Here is a 17,925-nt window from a genome sequence, read left to right on the forward strand (position 1 = left end):
CTCCAGGGGCCGTTCTCTGTGGAGCCTTCGTCAAGTTTCCGCCATGTGTCGGGCACTTGGTAGCTCTCTTGATCATCAAGGAAACCTGTTGGACAACACAGCTTCCCTTGTTCTCACCATAGGCTCTTTGCAGACTGTTAAAAAGATGGCAGTGCAATGCGGATAGTATAGATCATTTCATGCACCAGGAGCACTTGGTGTCTCAAGGGCGATGTCCAGGAAGAACAGAGGTAAGAAGGGCATGAAGAGACTTTTTCTTTATGGAAGCAGAGAGGAACCCACCCAAACAAGGCCTGCTAGGCGGGTGAGAGGACCCAGGGTCATGAGGCAGAAACTCACTCTCAAGTGTAGCCTGGGATGTGGTGGCCTCCACCCCTGGTCCACACAGCAAGTCTGGAGCTTCTTCTCCCTGGCCAGGTGCCCTGTGGGTATTGGTGTACCAGGTGGAGAGGAGTCTCCAGCAGAGCCCTCCTTTCCTCCCCAGCAGGGCCCTCAGGGAGAGGAGCTGGAAGGGCGACTCAAATCTGTTAAGGAGTTGAGTGTGACAGTACTTTATAGGTAGAAGCTTAGTGATTTCTTATAAGGACCTCCACGGCCAGTATACTAACCATTTCTAGGTGAGGAGTCTTGGGTGAGAAGACGGTAAAGAAGTCCAGGGTCAGAAGGGGGTTTAAGCAGGGTCCGCTGACCCCAGAGCTTGTTATGTCACCTGCCCCACGTGGCCTTGGTGTGAATGTGGAAGAGATCTTCAGGCAGCGCTTTCCAAGGCATGAAGATGACTCACTCCCAAGGGAGGACTGAGGAGGCTGAGGGGCCAGGGGCCATGGGCCTGTCCCTCCTCTAGGCGGTGCTCTCCCTGTGGACGGGAGTAGAGGGCCCGTGGAAACTTCACTTCCCACAGACCAGCACCGTTAGCCCAGTGGTTCTCTGTGAAAATCACAGGAAGCAGATTGTCTTGCTTCCTGTCTCATCACTGAGATCCAACACCTGGTGCTCACGATGTAAGCAGGAGAGATTTCCTTCTGGCTTATCAGTATAGTTTATGGTCAGTGGGCTTCAAGGCAGAAACTGGCACAGCAGAGGGGTCTGGCGGAGAAGAGTGGCTCCCATCACGGGGGCCAGGAGGCAGGGAGACAGGAGGAGGCGAGAAGGGAAACACACCCTTCCAGTCCAGGCCCCCAGTGTTCCCTCTCTTCCAACCAGGCCCCGCCTCCTAACAGAAAGCCAGCTATAGCACCCCCAAGATCTGGTAGCCTTCCCAACCCCCCCCATGAGGGTGAGGCATGGGGGGACGGACATTCTTAATTGAAGAGCAATCCTTCCTCCAGACACTTTCTCCAGGAAAGTTTTCATTAAAAGCAAAAAAAGCATTGTCAGGCATGGTGGCAGATTCAAACAGGGCCTGAGCAATTTAGTGAATTGGCAAGATTGTAGCTCAAAAGAAAAAAAGAAAAAAAAAAAAAGGGAGATACTTGAGATCATGGCCCAAACAAAAACAAAACCCACCAAACTAAAGATGTACATTTGTGCTGTGTTGTGAGCGCTGCTTTCAGGTTGAATTGTGACTACTCAAGCCCCAGGGCCTCAGGGTAAGCATATTCTAAGACAAGGTGTGTAAGAGATGGTTGAGTTAAAATGAGACCACTGCGGTGGGACTCTGATCCTCTGGGCCCAGGGTCCTTGTGAGACCAAGCCGAGATACCAGGTTGTGCTGTACACAGGGATGACCCCGGTCCATGGAAGGAGACAGCGCCTGGCTGTCTGCAGTCCAAGGGGTGAGCAGAAGGAATCCACCTGCTGGCACCTTGACCTAGGACTTCTTCCAGCTCTCAGAACTGTGACAGAATAATCTTTAGTGAAGACAATCAGCTTGTGGTATTTTGTGATGGAAGCTCTAGTAAACTAAGACCTGCTCCTACATCTTCAATTCACCAGATTGTGGGATGATGGGTTTTACAAGCAAAAACCCAATCTGCCCTCCCCTTTCCTCCCTTTCCTCCTCTTCTCTTGCCTCCCTCTACTGCCCCCCCTTCACATATGCACACCCAGGAAAAGAAAAGGACAGGGGAGTGAACGAGAGGGGAGAGTGTGAGCTTTCTGTACCTCAGCATCTTAAAAGCTCGCTTCTTATTCTACCCCCTCCTCTCTTCATCTGGCACCATACTACCTCTCCTTTTGTAGCATAAATTGTGTTATAATCATGTATTTATATCCTTGTCACTTTGTCCTTGAGGAAAGTTTATTTTGGCTTACAGTCTGCAGAGGATTCAGTCCGTAGGTTGCTGGCTCCACGGCAGAAAGGCATGCTGGGAAGGTACAGGGAAGAAGAGGTGCTTGCCTGCTGGCATCAGGAAGCAGAGAGAGAAAGGAGGAGTTCAGAAGGGAGAGTAAGTCCTTCCGGGTCATGCCCACGGTGACCCGTCTCTTCTGAGCAGGCACCAGCTCCTGACAGCAACCAGGTATGATGCCCTAGTCACCTCCCTGTAGACAAGAGGTCCTGCTTGTATCACAGCTATCTAGATAGAAACCGTAACAATTTTCGTGTGTAATTATTTAAATCATTTTCCTGCTGTGCCATAGGCTTCCCTGTAGGAGGCCTTCCTGAGACCCCAGGACTCAGCTGGTGAGTGGCTCGCACTGGGTGATCCATAAACATTTGCTGGGACGTGAAAGGCAGCAGCTACTGGCAGATCTTTAACTGTCTTCAATCAGATTACCTGACATTACATGTGCATCTAAGAGAAATGCAAATGAAGCAGGTATGCAAATCCATTTATTTCAAAGAGAAAATTACAAGAAAATTTCAAAACACATCAATCAAGGGCGCAACTATGGTATAGACACTGCACACTGTCATCCCCAAATCGGTCACCTAGAGCACAGGACATCTGCATTCAGTTGTCCCAACAGGACCAAGAGCAATTCCTTTCCCCCATTAAAATGACCAAAGCTTACCCAGGAGAAGTGAAGTGTCTTCCTCTGAGTGCCATGCTTGAAGGGTTTATTTTTATTTGATGAGGTCTGGGTCATTTTCCATCACTAAGAGTCTCATGGCTTCCTTCACCACCAGGTTGAACACGCCAGCCAAATCCAGGTACTTAGTATCTTTGTCTTGGAGTTCCCAAATCTGTGGACTAGAAGGGTGATTCTTCCCTCTCCCTGCTGGCTGTCAGGCTGATGTGTTGAACGTAGCAGTGCGCTATGCCGCCTGTGGGAAGGGGCAGTTGGGCCACAGCCACGGCTGTGTCCTCTGCTCCCTGGACCTCTGTGAATTCAGGAGCAGAGGATTTGGTGGGGTCAGAACTCAAGGGCGGGTGAGCAGACCTGGTGAGGGTTAAAAGCTTAGGGGGAAAAATGGAAGAAAACTTAAATTCCTATACAGGTGCTTTAGCTGGTCTTCTCACACTTGCATTTATTCAGGTGCTAATGCTAGGAATTTCATGTGAATTATATTGTTAAGTTTCATTATTTCCCAATCCCATAAGTTTGGTACAATTATTTCCCCAATTTAAAATTTAATTTAATTTCTTTTTGTGGTATTGGGGATTGAATGTAGGAGCTTTATGCTGAGATAAACTCCCTATTCTCTTCTTCTTGGTCTTCTAAATTTTAAAAATTTTGATATGAGATCTACATTGCTGAGTTACTCTGACTGCGCTTGAACTTGAGATCCTCCTGACTCAACCTGGGATTATTGGTATGTATACCCTGATACGTGTCCATGTTATTAGGTAAAGTACTTGTGAATATATAAGGTTAAGCAGTGTGCTTCAAGTGACATCGCTATCATTAGATTCCAGGTCTTCCTTTTGGTAACTAAAATACTACATTTTTATTTAAATATTACACAAAATAAAGTATTAAAAATGATAAATAACAACAATAATTCATGCAGTGAAAATCAGCCCTCATGAATATGGTGGTGAATATCTTTCCAGTGTTTGTTTTTTGTGATTATATGTATTTTGTAAACTGTTGTAAGTATACTATATACAGTATTTTGCAATCTGCTTTTTGAAAATTCTAACTTTATTTTTTAAGGAGATTTATACAATGTCGTTTTTGGAGATTATGTACCATTCTAATTCATTAATAAATTACTATTAATCTATTTTTTAAACTTTAAATATTTAATTTATAGTCAGTTTGCTATAAAATATAACTAGATTTTTATACACAAATATTTTGTAATTCATGACAGTCTAATTCAGCTCTATTTGCAGAAGCAGAATTGATTCTTTAAAGGAACAAAATTCTTTCGTTCACATTGTGTAGCTGTAATAAAATTTTGCAATAGAGTGTAACTTAAAGGATTCTAAGTTGAGATCATTCACATTATCCATGTATAAATTCTACAGAGAAATAAGTTCATAGATTTCCTGTATCTACACCTATTGTAATATCAGTTTAAAGGTCCTTTAGGAACTCAAGGGAATTTTGTTCAGGGTTTGTGTGTGTGTGTGTGTGTGTGTGTGTGTGTGTGTGTGCGCGTGTGTGTGTGTGTGTGTGTGTGTGTGTGTGATGTATGAAGAGAGGTAAAGACACTGTAGGGAAACAGAAAGTATAAAAATTCTGGCTCAGGTCACCTTCCTTTCTCCTTTCATCTTCCCTCCCCCCTTCCTTCCTTCCTTCCTTCCTTCCTTCCTTCCTTCCTTCCTTCCTTCCTCCCTCCCTTGTCTCCCTCCCTCTATATTTCCCTTTCCTTTCCTCCCTCCCTCCTTCCCTTCCTCTTTCCTTCCTTCCTTTCTTCCAGTGACTTATGTCGGCACACACTCTCATGGGGGTTCCTCTCTGTGGAATGGACACAGGTTGATGCCTTCAAGAAAGGACTCCTGTGTGCAGGATGGTCCACTGTTTAGAAATTACCATAACCAGGTCATCAAAACTTTGGGTGTGTGATTATCAAGTGCAACACAGAAATCCCTTAGTAAGCTCAGACGGTTCACTACAGTGATGTCATCCCTTGGCCAAGCTCCTACTGCACCCGTATGACTCCTGAGCCTGTAAATGAGCAGCTGGAGCTGCAAACAAAGCTGACTGTACGAGAATGCAGAGAGCCCCACTGGGTTCTGCCTGTGTGCGGAAGTCTACTGATCAGAAGAGAAAGGATGGCCCTAGAGCAGAAAGCCAGAGGCAGCTCCTTGGCGTGTCTTCCTGCACTGGTCTATCTAAATTCGTCTGGTGCAAGCAGGCCACACCCAGAACTCTAGCAATGGACGTCACTTCTGGGCCTGAGACGTGAAACCAAGTCCAGCTCCACACCAGACCACGGTGCTTTTGTTCAGAGGCCTCCCAGAGAATGTTCGGACAGTGCTGTGAGGGTTGTGGACAGTTTTTCTTAGTTTTTTAGGCAGAGAGATGGGATTATGGATCTGTATTTAGGTTTTGTGTTTCTGGAGGTGCTATTAAATGAATTTCTTACTTTCTCCAGCAAATGACCTTGCTTTTCCTGCTACTAACTGGGAGCGTGCCCACCTCCTGACTTTCTACTGAAGGTGATATCTTTCTGCCTTTTTACCCTTATGGTGCCTGATAACTAGTAAGTCAATGATGGAGGACCTACTAGTTATCATAGTACACAGCACTTTCATCCATGTTTACTAAGTCTGTGGGAAATGCTCTCCAGAGGAGAGAGTGCTCCCTAAGAACTGTTTGAAGCCTGAGGAAGGCTTAGTGGTAGGGCTTCCAAGACACAGGTGAATTTCACTCAGATGGGAAGTAGTTGTAGTAAAGCAGGAGAATTTCACACAAGGAAGTAGAAGGTGGAATAAAGCCAGATGAGACCAGAGAGCACATGGAAGAAGAAAATGCTCTATTATAACACAAGTCAATTAATTTATTTTTATTTTTTGCTTTCTACTATCCACTATTGTAAAAACTTAAAGTGCCAGTGTTTTGGGAACACCAGCCAAGACCCCTTCTGAAAGGAAATGGACTGTTATTTTCGTGCATTTTGTTAGTACATTACTAACAAAGAATTATTGAGAATTATTTGAGAATTATTTTTTATTTGGAATGCACATAATTTTCACTAGACACTATCAACTGAAAAATTATTTGACCTAATAAGATCTCTAAAATATAATACTTAGCTTCAAATGATGTCTATTAGTATGATGGCACACAAATTTATTACTATGATTGAACATCAGTTTATTATGCCTTTTACAGCACATCAATTATTGAAGTTAACTATAGCTTTCTAAGTTTATTTTTTAAAAAGAAGATAGTGTAATAAGGGATTTACCTCAACACGTTAGAATGAACTGTATAGGTTGCACCTTTTCCCATGGAAACAAGTAGACTTTCTTTCTTTCTTTCTTTGTTTCTTTCTTTCTTTCTTTCTTTCTTTCTTTCTTTCTTTCTTTCTTTCGACAGGATCTCCCTATGCAGTTAAGGCTGATGTTAAACTCACTAGGTAGCCCAGGATGGCCTTGAACTCATGGCAATCCTCCTGTCTCAGCCACCTAAGTGCTGGGATTACAAGCATGCACCATACCTGGCAGAATTTTGGTTTCAAAAGCATTTGCAGTACCTCCAGTTGGGTCTCAGAACAACTCTCTTGCATCCGAATATCTAAACAAGCATCTCAGGCGAATATATGGCATCCTAAAGCTTGAAAAATGGCTGAAGTCTTGAAAAGGCTGTATTTGGAGTCTTCTTGTGTTTATGTAGATAAAATCCTGTAGCTCCTGAGCACTGACTATATGAGAGACCCTGCACCTTCCCAGGGTGGGAGGGGTGTGAGGGACAAACAGGACAGGTCCTTCCTTCAAGGAAGTAGACTCTTAGGGAAAAAGAATAAGAATAACGAATACAACTGGAAGTGATGTGTTTGCTTTAAAATGAAGGTTCTGTGAGAGCAGGAGCAATTTTTAGAGGAGGAGCCTGGGCTTACACAGGTAGAGGGCATTCTGTGTGTGTGTGTGCAGGGAACAACTGGAATGTGTCTGTGAGTGGCCGCTGTATTTCAGGAGGCACAACTGGTGAAACTGGAGGCAGTAAAGTGACAGTGCATGGCAGTAGGGTCATTGCTACCCTGACCAGCCCTGGGGAGACAGAAGCTGCGGCTGAGAGATGGTTTGGGGTGCGTCCGAGGCAGGTTGGACTCTGCGTTCAGCGGACATGGCGGGAAGTTGGAGGATCGATCCCATCGAGGCAGAGATCAGAGTGGAAACTACCACTAGACGGACTGTGTGAACAGTCATGGGGCTGAAGTCAGAGAGCCAAGTGCGAGGTCAAAGCCGATTAGAGAGGAAGCAATAGGAAAAGCAAGCAGCAGAGAGCTGCACAAAAGTACTGAAGAAAACACAGATTCCACTTGATGTTTAATTAGATATGGTGGGGGTGGTGAGGCTCAGGCAGGGTGACTCAGGTTTGGAGCCAGGGAGAACAAGTGTACCCTTCGCAGGCAAGGAAGTCAGCAGACACTGGTTCTGGGGGAAGTTTAATTTTAGAAATTTGAAGTTTGAGGTGCAGCCAGGGTATCCAAATTTAATCCCTTTACTGAACCTTGTATCACAGAGGCTACAAGGCCACTCCATTACCAGCGTCCAGCTGTTAACCAGGCACCTATCTTACCTTGCTCAGTGGGAGCCTTCCCTTCCCACAGGCTCCTAGTTTCTTCTTGGACAGGTGGTCATCAGGACTCTCCCGTGCATGTTTGGATCTGATGTTGGAGCATCTGTGAGATAAATCAGCTTCTTCCCTTGCTGCTGTCAATAACTTCTCCCTTGAAGCTGTCAAGGGGTCACTATGATGGTCTTCATAAGGGTTTCGGCCATGCCAGGAAAGCTGTGGAGAATAGACAGGGAGGCCCAGGGTAAGAATGTCCCATCTGACCACTGCATACGATTTTACACTTAGGCCAGTGGAACTGAAACACTGGAGGGAAGTCACAGGTAGAGAGACGGAGGGACTGATTTGGGAGTCCTCTGGATTCGGTGGACGAGCAGAGAAGCACGAGATTTTCTGAGCCTGAGCTCTGGTAAGTTCTATTTCATCATTCACATTGCGTTGGTGGCTGGCTGCGTCTTCTAAGTAGATCACACCGCACCGTGGTTCAGCGAGTCATTCCTAGTCCTGTTTTTCTTCAGTTCTGTCCTGTCTCCTTTCCTAATCAACCTCCTCTTATCTCTAACCATGCTCAGTCTAAGCCTTCCCTGTATAGTAGCCAATGGATGTGGAAGTTCTGTTCTTTTACCTAAATCTTATTTGCAACAATGTGGAAATAAAGAATGCAGCATGAGTGTTCTGAAGCATATTTGTGAAGTGAGACTGATAAACTATTGTCTTGCTGTGTACAGAACCATGATAAAGTGAAAAAATGTTTTTTTTTTTTTTTGTATTAAGTAGAGGATAAGAGGAAATAATTTTCTAATTCAGCCAGAGGTACCTTGCCTAACTAAGCGAGTTACGCCTTGCATAACAAAGACATTTTTGAGTTAGGGAATGTCGATAAATCAGTTGGAAAGAGTTCAGCAAAGATGAGTGTAATGTGTTTTCTCTTTTTCTGCAGATTTCTATGAATAGATCAGAAGCTGACCTCTATGCATTGTTGGGGTGCAGGTGAGAGATTTGAGGGAAATTGAATGGAACCCCTGTCTTTCACCTCGCCTCTGCCCCTGGGTGCATTTGCCCCCTAATTCTCATCTCTGAGGCTCCTGTCCTGCACCCACCCAGCTCTTCCGTCTGGTACCTCGGATGGCTGCAGGACAGAAGTGGCTGGTGGTGGACGCAGGGTGGATTTTCAGGCAGTACTTTTCCTCTTTTCTAACTTCTCTCTCTGACCAGCAAAGACTAAATGAGGTAAACTGTAGTCTAGGAACTTTTCAGTTCTATAATTTTGTGAGTCAGAGATGAGTGTTTCCAGTAATTTCCTTGCTTCTTGGTTATTTTTTATTCTGCCTTATGGAATCCACCTAGTTAACTGATTATCTAATGACTATTGGCAGGATGGCGGGCAAGTTATAATCTTGAAACTTATTTTCCTATGCCAAAGTGAGCCTGATAAAATTTAAATGACAATTTTGTTTAAAGAATGAAAGGTGGTCATGTGTAGTTCCTAGAACTCTTATTTGATTGAAAAATAAAAACAATTTTCTGCAATTTACCAATAGTATTGAGATGTGCTAACTTCATTACTAAGTCTGAATTTCAGTATTTTTTTTGGGAACCAGGGAATGAACTCACAACCTTATGCCTGCCAGGTAGGTGCTTAGAATTGAACTCAGACCCTTGTGCTTGCCAGGCAGGTGTTTATGTCACTGAGCTATATCCCTGGCCTCTGAATTTCAGTTTTGAGCATGGATTAGGACAGTTGTATACTGCATCAATGTTTTTGAAGATGCAAATTTAGTTTATTTAAGGCAAGAGAAGAAGAGTGCAAAAGAAAGCTTCTGAAGAAAACATGCTCTGAACAGAAGTGTCCTGCAGAGTAAGAGGCCAGGTAAGGCAGGAAGAAAGGCGCTCACTGCAGAGTGAGGGCTGGCTGAGCAAAGGCTCACAGCAGCCCACACCGAGTTACAGTAGCATCTGCTTCTGCTCTTCCCGTGTATAAGGAGCTTTGTCAAACACTCCACATGGATGTAATTACCACTCCAACATCAGGTGGTAGGCTGCTATCTTCTTTAAACAGCCTGGGCCTGGTAACTTGCCTGGTGCTAGCCTATTCTCTGGCACTGAGGCCATCACCATCAGTCTGTTACGCTGCTTTCATGTAACCATCTGCTAACATCTGTGTCCGATTTTACAAGTGTCACATTTAAACTTGAGCAGTTCTACTATAACTGGGTGGTGGACAATGAGGTGAGAAAGCTTGCAACTGGACTGGACAAAAATTCTGAGAATGGAATTGAGTTGGACAATGGGATACATTCATGGTGAGGGGCACCTGGAGACAACTTTTCTGGAACATTGGTTAAAAGCATGGGTACTGGAACCCTAGTCCTTGTGTTTGTACTTTGTCGCTGTCACACAGAAGCTCTGTGAGGGAGGCGAGCTCAGCTTTCTGAGCTATGACCTCGTCTGTCAAATGGTGATGACGTGACCTGCCATGCAGAGCAGACCCACGGATCCAGGTGGTAGACACGGGTTCTTCAAACAGTGACTGATGCTCGTTGAGTCCCACTAGAAGTTGTTAGCTTTTCTCTGTCCACCACTTTTTCTGTCTCTTCAGGTTGTCTCTGGGGTGGGGATGCTTGCTAAGTCTTTAAGGATACAAGGATGCTTGTTCAAAGTCAACTGTTACTCAGCTATCTCCCACCTTCAGAGAATGATTGCTTGAGATTACAATTAGTTTTTTGATTAATTATCTTTTAAATGCCTAACTCTAAATTTCAGTTTTTGAGATGGAAAACTACTTAATAAACTGGGTGTGGTGATGCATATCCATAATCCTAGCATTTGAGAGCCTGAGACAGGAGGATTGTTATGAGTTCAAGGCCAGCCCGAACTACACAGTTAGACCCTGTCTCCAAAAACAAAACAACAATAAAAATCAGTATTAGTAATGTCCACATATATCAAATGATCCAGTTGGCCTTATTTTTAGTAATAATTTCAAATTAGAAGTAAAAGTGATTTAAAAACAGACAGCGTTGTGGATTCTTTGTTCTTTTTATGCGTGCCTGGGAACAGGGACACATCTTAGCCTTTTTGCTTGGCTCAAGGAGTTAATAAAGTAACGTTATGTAAAGTGCATGGAACTCCTCAGGAGAGAAGTGTTATATTAATACCTGTCTCGCAGTGATGTTCTAGGACTTAATGATGGAAAGTTTGCAAATTGCCTTGGTAGTCCCAGCCACATCCTGATGAAACATCATTTTGTTTTATTGCAAAGCGTTCCGGAGTTTACACAGAATGCAAGTTAAGGGGGAAATCATGTCCCAGTCGTTATTTTACAATCAGAAGTGCATAAAATAAAGAGAAGACATTTTGTTCCAGTTGTCAGTGGTAGAGCTGATCATTTTTTTCCTTTCTCTTACTTTTGGTAGGAGATGGAGCTCAGAGCGCAGTTGTAATTGAACACTCACTGGGAGCGTAATGGAAGACACAGAGACCTTAATCCAGAGAGATCGTTAAGGTCACCAATATTCAAATATTTTAAAATTGCATTCCAGTTTTAGAAGAGCCCAGCTCCTTTTTATATGATTACTATTAAGTTTGGCATTTTTGAGACGTGTCTTAAATCAATACCTGTAATACCTACAGACATCAGTAGGGAGAAGAGTATTGTAAACACGTACCCTTGCTGTAGGGTCCATTTTAAATGTCTAAACACTAATCAATATCGTGAAATTAAGTATTGACTAAAATAGTTTTATAATAAGTAATTATTGGTTTGCTCTTTTAGAAATTAGACATTTTCACTGTGGGAATAAAGAGTAAATTTGCTGTCATGAAATTAAAGTGTTTTTGACCTTTTTGTACAACTTTCCTCTCTCTATGAAATGATTAGGTTTAAATATGATTACACAGCTGTATTATGTTGCAAGCATCAATTTTTAATTATTATAAGGTCAATGTTAGAACAAATGTGATTAGTACAATACCTCTGTGCACTTATTTACTTTCCACTCAAAAGCCGTCCTGTGTTTACCCAAATCCACCCAAATCTCTCTCCGCTGATATGGCTAATTAGACTTGTGCCAAATCCTTTTTCTGTCTCTGTGTTCATCCTATGTATATGATTTTGTTGATTCTTTTAGTTTTTGAAGCTACAAATTGTTGAGTGATCTCTCCTGCCTTCATAGAAGGCTATTTGTTTCTGGGTCTGTCTGTCTGTCTGTCTGTCTGTCTCTCTCTCTCTCTCTCTCTGTCTCTGTCTCTGTCTCTGTCTCCCTCTCTCACTCTCTAACACAGAGAGCAATAGTGCTACCACTCTTCTGCCCTTATTCTGCTAGAATAAGAACATATTTCCATATGGTATCACAGAGGACTAATGTGTATGATAAAAGGAATAACCTATCTAGACATAGATTTCCATGCTATTTGTTTATAGAGATTTGCCATGGGTCATAATTTAATTTCCACTGCCCTATATGACTTTGGATTCATCTCTTTAATTTAAAAGACACCACATATAAAAAATGTGGAATAACACTTGATCTACAAATTATTATTAATTCCCAAGATTATCAGCATTGTAGCAATTCATATTTTAATGAAAATGTGATTTTTAAACATTCTTCACTTGTCCTTTAGGTTTCATTTTCCATTGATATAATATTTACATTTTTAAAGCAGCAAGACATTAAGTTAAAACATTTCTGTACCCAGTAAATGAAGTCGTGCAAGATTTCCCACAATGCAAGGTGGTCACAGAGAAGAGAAACTTTGCCTCTAATTTCTGCCTACTTCTTCAGCCTGTTGAGTAGGGGCGTAAGGAACATTTATAAAACTTACTCTTATGTTAGCTGTTACAGCTTCCTTTCCCCTTCATCGTGTTATTTTTAAGTGGTATATTCTGCAAATAATTTCTTTTTACAAAGAAATTCATTAGGTAGTCTTATTGAGAAGTGCTTTATATATAGGATTTAGTGGTAGGATTCTAAGTATCAAAACAAGGAATTAGAAAATACTTTGTGGCTGGAGCATCCTTCCCTTTACCTGTGAAATTATATCACTCAAGATTAAGCATATTCTGAGTGGCTTGTACAAGCTCAGTTGTGACAGTCACTGCTGTTGGCCTCTTTGAAGCATCTTGGGATCAATGTCCCCAGAATCTTTGTACAACGTGGGCTATTTTTAAAAATATTTTTTGAGGAAGGGTATCCGATGTAGTTTGACTAGTTTTGAACTCACTACAAGCCAAGGCTGGCCTCTAACTCGTGGCCTCTTGAGAGCTGGGATTATAGGTGGGGACCACCCTGTCTGTCAGGTACCACCTGGGCTTGGGCAGGGCTGAATTTCAGCCTCTGGTTTCAGAAACTGTTCTTATTTACTAATATACGTCTATAGCCTCAGTGTAGTTGTCATATTTATGGCTACTCAGGTAGTTCATCTAATCTAGTAAAAATTGATAACATTGTAAGATTACTTTCCTACTTCAGACAATTACTATGAGCACTGTCACTGAGTGGAGAGATGCCATCATTTAAAGATGACACACACAGTCACTGTCTCTCTTACCCTCCCTTCCTGCTCTCCAACCTGCCCTTCTCTCAGTCTTTACACACCAGAATTCTATGAAGAGTAAGCATTGCTAGAGGAAGTCTTTGTCTTAGAAACAAGGCACTACAAAAGCTATCAAAATACTATTGTTAAACATTGAAGCTGGAAAAATGTCATGACTGAGTGATTTCATAGCCGGAAGACTACAGAAATATTGTTGATCACAGTTAAAATCCTGCCTTTTCCCTATCAGTCATGAAACTCGGGCAAAAGTCTTTTGAACTGGGGATTGTTACTGTCCCAAGAGTGCTTGCATCTGATATGGCAAAAACATAGAGATTTCTCAATTACTTTTATTTAGTCCAATCCCCTACTGCAGCACAGAATTGAAAAGTCTTCAAAGGAGAAGGCCAGCTGTGGCCTTCATTTTACTGTCCAATTGTCTCTAGAATTGCTTTACCTTTCAAGACTGTATTGATTTAATCCAGATTTTGGACACAGGATAATTTGCATAGATTCTAAGTCAAATTAATTATTCTCTGCTCACTTTGCTGGTCAGAGGAGTCTAGTATTGGGTGTATACATGCCCTGCAATAGAAGGTGTAAGAACTCATCTATTGATATTTTTTGTTTATGTCAGATTCAACTGATATACTTATCCACCCTTGCTTGCTTAGATATTCAATATTAGTCCAAGTTACAGTCACTTTCCTTTTCCTTTATAACAGGAATTGAACTCATGACATTGTACTTGCCAGGCAGGCACTGTGCTGCTAAATCCCCAGCCTTCATTTTCCTCTTCCTTGGTATAAAACAAGAAGTTTCCTGGCTGAAAAAGGAAGCTCACTTCTATTACTGGATGTTTGAGTGACTGACCCAGAGGGAAACCATTAGTGAAGGGCTTCAGTCGTCAGTTATCTTTGTATTTTTTTTTTTTATGCCATTGATGTTCATGCCACAAACCTTAATCTTCCATTGGAAGATTGAGGGCGCTACTCAGTCTAAAGCAAGCTGGGATAGAACTTTGCCAAAACAAGGAAGATTGGAAAGATTACTGGAGAATAAATTTGAAATGCCTGGAGTCATGTTATATAACCTGGTCATATTAGATGCCCTCTGGTGTGATAAAAATGTTTCATGAAGACGCTCGAACAGTCAATTATCCCATGAAAACATGACCAACACCTTCAGGAAAATGAAAATTGTTATCTTAATGAGATAGTTTATATTCATCAGAGAGCAGGCATTAAAAATTAGGACAAAGGGTGGTGAAGAAGAGGAGCAATGGAGCTTATAAGTTATCAGAGGAAACATCCATTGGGGGAACCAGAGGCAGCATTAGCAATGATTACTGAGGCACTGTGTCAGGCATTAACTCTTTGGTTGCTGAATTGTGGGAAAGTTCCTGACGGCTAGGAAATTTGCCATATAAGGGGACCAGCATGTCCTGTTTTATCAGAAACAGCTGTGCTTTAAAACTGGGTGCCCTCTGTCCCAGAAATCCTGTTCAATTGTAGAATACCATGTGGCCATAGCTTCTACAAGAACCCTCAAATGGCTCAAAGCAGCAACTACCTACCCAGTGTGGAATTACTTCAATATTTTAAAAATTGGTCAAGCCATACACAAAGTCAATATGCACATATCCTGTGTATAATGTCACTTGTCCATCACTGGAACAAAGTATCTGACACCTGCAACTTAAAGGAGAGGTTCATTTGGCTGGGTTTCTAGTGGGTTGAGTCCATGGTTGGCTGGGTCAAAGGCAGAGATGGCGGAATGCAAAGGTGTGGGTAAGGAGAGCTGTTAGCCCCTGGCCTCCTGGAGGCAGAGAGCAAAGGCAGGGGAAGGGACAAGAGCCCACCCTCCCAGCTCTTGCCCCAGGCACCCACCTGCCACCGGGCCCCACCTACCAGCCGCACACTCAGTCACAGACTCCCCAGTGGATGAACCCACTGATGATCATAGCTCCCCCATGATCCAATCACATTACCAAAGCCCTACCTCTCAGTGCATGAGGCTTTGCGGGGCAGAACACTATATTTGGTGACACTCAGGTAACACTTGGTGGTACATAGTGGAGCAACTGTGGAACACATGTACTCAGAGACACATTCAAGAGTTTCACAGCAGCACTGTCGTGAATAATGAAAAAATTGGAACAGTTTACACATCTGACCATGGAACTCTAGATGACTGTATCATGTGGTTATATGAAGCAGTTATGTGCAGGGTCACAGCTAGAATGCCAGGATGAACTCATCTCACAAAAACATTGAGCCCAAGAAAGAAGTCGACACAACATATAAATTTACAAAGAAGTGCACATGGATGATAAATACGAAAATTCGTGGTCTTGTTTGTTAAATAAGGGAAGGGGCTTACAAGAGGCTTTGAAGGAATGTTCCATTTCTTAAACTAATTAGTGCTACATGGTTATTCTTTTTATTTTTCCACATTACATATGTTTTAAAAATTGTTTAATATGATACAACAAGAAAATTTAAATCTCAAATGTTAAAACATATTCTTCTTGAGCCCTAACAATTATTGTTATTTTCCATATCCTTCAAAAGAATATGGAAATTAATCATTTTACAAGTATTTATTTTCCTCCCATGAGTTAGGTTTTTTTTTGATCCTGTGAGTTAGTTGTACAAACAATGAAAATTTTATTTTTTATTTTTGGGTACTCATGAGCATTTGCCAGAGAGGTGCTTATGCCACTGAGCTAAATCCCCAACCCTAAGAAGGAAAAATTTAAAAAGCCTAAACCAAAATCCTTGTTTTAAAAAGGCATGAATTCCAGTAAGGGAGAATAACAATAAATCCATAAATAAATATACAAGTACACAGGTACAACCTCTACGGTATAAAAGTCCAGGTGGAGATTAACATTAGAAAGTAACAAAAACAAAGGGGATAGAAGATGATGGTGTGTGACAGAGTGGCCAGAAAATGTCTCATGGGGTTCATGACACATGGTCAGAGGTGTGGAATCAGCCACAGGAATATTTGGGGGAAGAGCACTTTAGGTAGAGTGAAGAGCCCACCCCAAAGCGGTCCTCTACGTTCAGTCTCAGGGAATCGCCTTCTCTCTCCAGGTAGCGCCACTTCCTGTCCATTGACTGGAGGTCTCATGCAGACTCCCTGGCCCCAGTCAGCAGCGTTTTCCAACTGAACTCATTTGACAGGATGTCCCAGGTGTCCTGGGCTCTGAGGTTAGCTTGCTTGCTTGTAGGGAAAGAGGTCAGTGCTTGTCATTTTTGGGGGTCTGGAAAGAAGCAAGAAGAGATTTATGGTCATCTCACGAGAGTTTCTGGCCATCTGACACATGACCCAGTGTTGTGAAGGTGGGGTGATCATGATGTGTACCAGAGCTGCAGAACCAAAGATCAGAGAGGCCTGGATTAGAACTTGCCTGTGGTCAATGCATGTAGTTAGCTTTAGGTTAGGATATTTCATATGGTCAGCTTTCATGACTAATGTCACACTTTCAATTCAGATATTTTCTTGACTTCAGACTTGTGTGTCCAATGGCTCTGTCTGGATACATTACAGAGACCTCAAACCTAACATGTCCAGAAACCAAACCAACCAACCAAACAAAGAAACAAAAAAATCCCCCCCAAAACCCAACCCAAACACCTTCTATTCTCCCCTGTTCTCCCTGGCATTTTATGTATAACAGAAAATAACAAAATCATTTTTTAGAGTGCTTAGATCTCAGATCTAGTAATTCCTGTTTTTTCATATTTAATTTAATTTAACTTAATTTAATTTTAAAGAGGGTAAAATTGAACACAACAGAACAAAACAGAACATAAGAAAGCAATATAAGAGACATAAATTTTAAAGCAAGACAATCAGAGATCCTCACTATCTATCATATTGTCTGTTTTCTTCCAAATAGTTGTCCATGTCTTCACACACAGAGAATTCACATGACACAACATAGTATAGAACTAATCTGAAGAAGCTGAGGAAGGCAGTTTAGGTCTCCAAGATCAGACAACAGGGAAGTCAACAATGGCTGTCATTGTGTCTCTCGTTCTCTTCAAAACAGCTGTCCATACATACCTTCATGTTATGTTAAGATAAAACAAAACAGGCTAAAATCACTCTGAACAAGGAATAATGTGCTGCTGGATTTCACATCATGCTATGGAATCAGCATACGGAATTAGTTGTCTGCATTTCTCCTTCATTTCACTTTCTGCCCCATTCATTGAGGCCTCTCTGCCACTGTTCCTGAAATCCTGGTATTTTTTTTCTCTCTTGCTAGAATCTCCTTCAGTATTTTCTGTAGGGTTGGATTGGTGGTCGCAAATTCCCCCAGTTCCTCTTTGTCTTGGAAGCATTTTGCTTCTCCATTAATTTCTAGAGACAGTTTTTCAGGGTACATCAATCTGGGCTGGAGGTTATTTTCTTTCAGGGCTTGGAATACTTTACTTCAAGGTCTTCTTGAGTTGATGGTCTGTGTCGAGAAGTCTGTGGTGATTTTGATGGGTTTTCTTTTATAGGTGATCTGTTTCTTTTCTCTGATGGCTTTTAATATTCTGTTTGTATATAGAATTTCGGGGCTCTTGATTATTATATGTCTGGGTATAACTCTGTTTTGGTTGTAGGTGGAGTTCTATATGCCTCATACATCTGAATATCATTTTCTTTTCCTATGCTTGGGAAGTTTCTCTTAATTATTTCTGTGAATAGCCTTTGTATTTCCTTGTTTTTACTGCTGCTTCTTCATTTACATTCTTTATTCTTAAGCTTTATTAAGTTATAGATCCTCTTGTCATCTTCTAGCCTTTG

At 42.1% G+C, this 17,925-nt stretch overlaps 1 long non-coding RNA gene across 1 annotated transcript; it reads left to right on the forward strand.

Moving 5' to 3' along the window:
• The first annotated feature begins 7,865 nt into the window (after nucleotides 1-7,865).
• Nucleotides 7,866-11,303, forward strand: LOC134472903 (uncharacterized). The gene is made up of 3 exons (XR_010042918.1): nucleotides 7,866-7,987; nucleotides 8,519-8,568; nucleotides 10,995-11,303. It is a non-coding gene; the product is annotated as an uncharacterized LOC134472903 (long non-coding RNA).
• Nucleotides 11,304-17,925: the final 6,622 nt, after the last annotated feature.

The sequence above is a fragment of the Cavia porcellus genome, unplaced genomic scaffold (genome assembly GCF_034190915.1).
Source record: "Cavia porcellus strain 051 isolate PalLab524CR breed Dunkin Hartley unplaced genomic scaffold, mCavPor4.1 scaffold_2, whole genome shotgun sequence".
In the NCBI taxonomy this organism is placed as follows: Eukaryota; Metazoa; Chordata; class Mammalia; order Rodentia; family Caviidae; genus Cavia; species Cavia porcellus.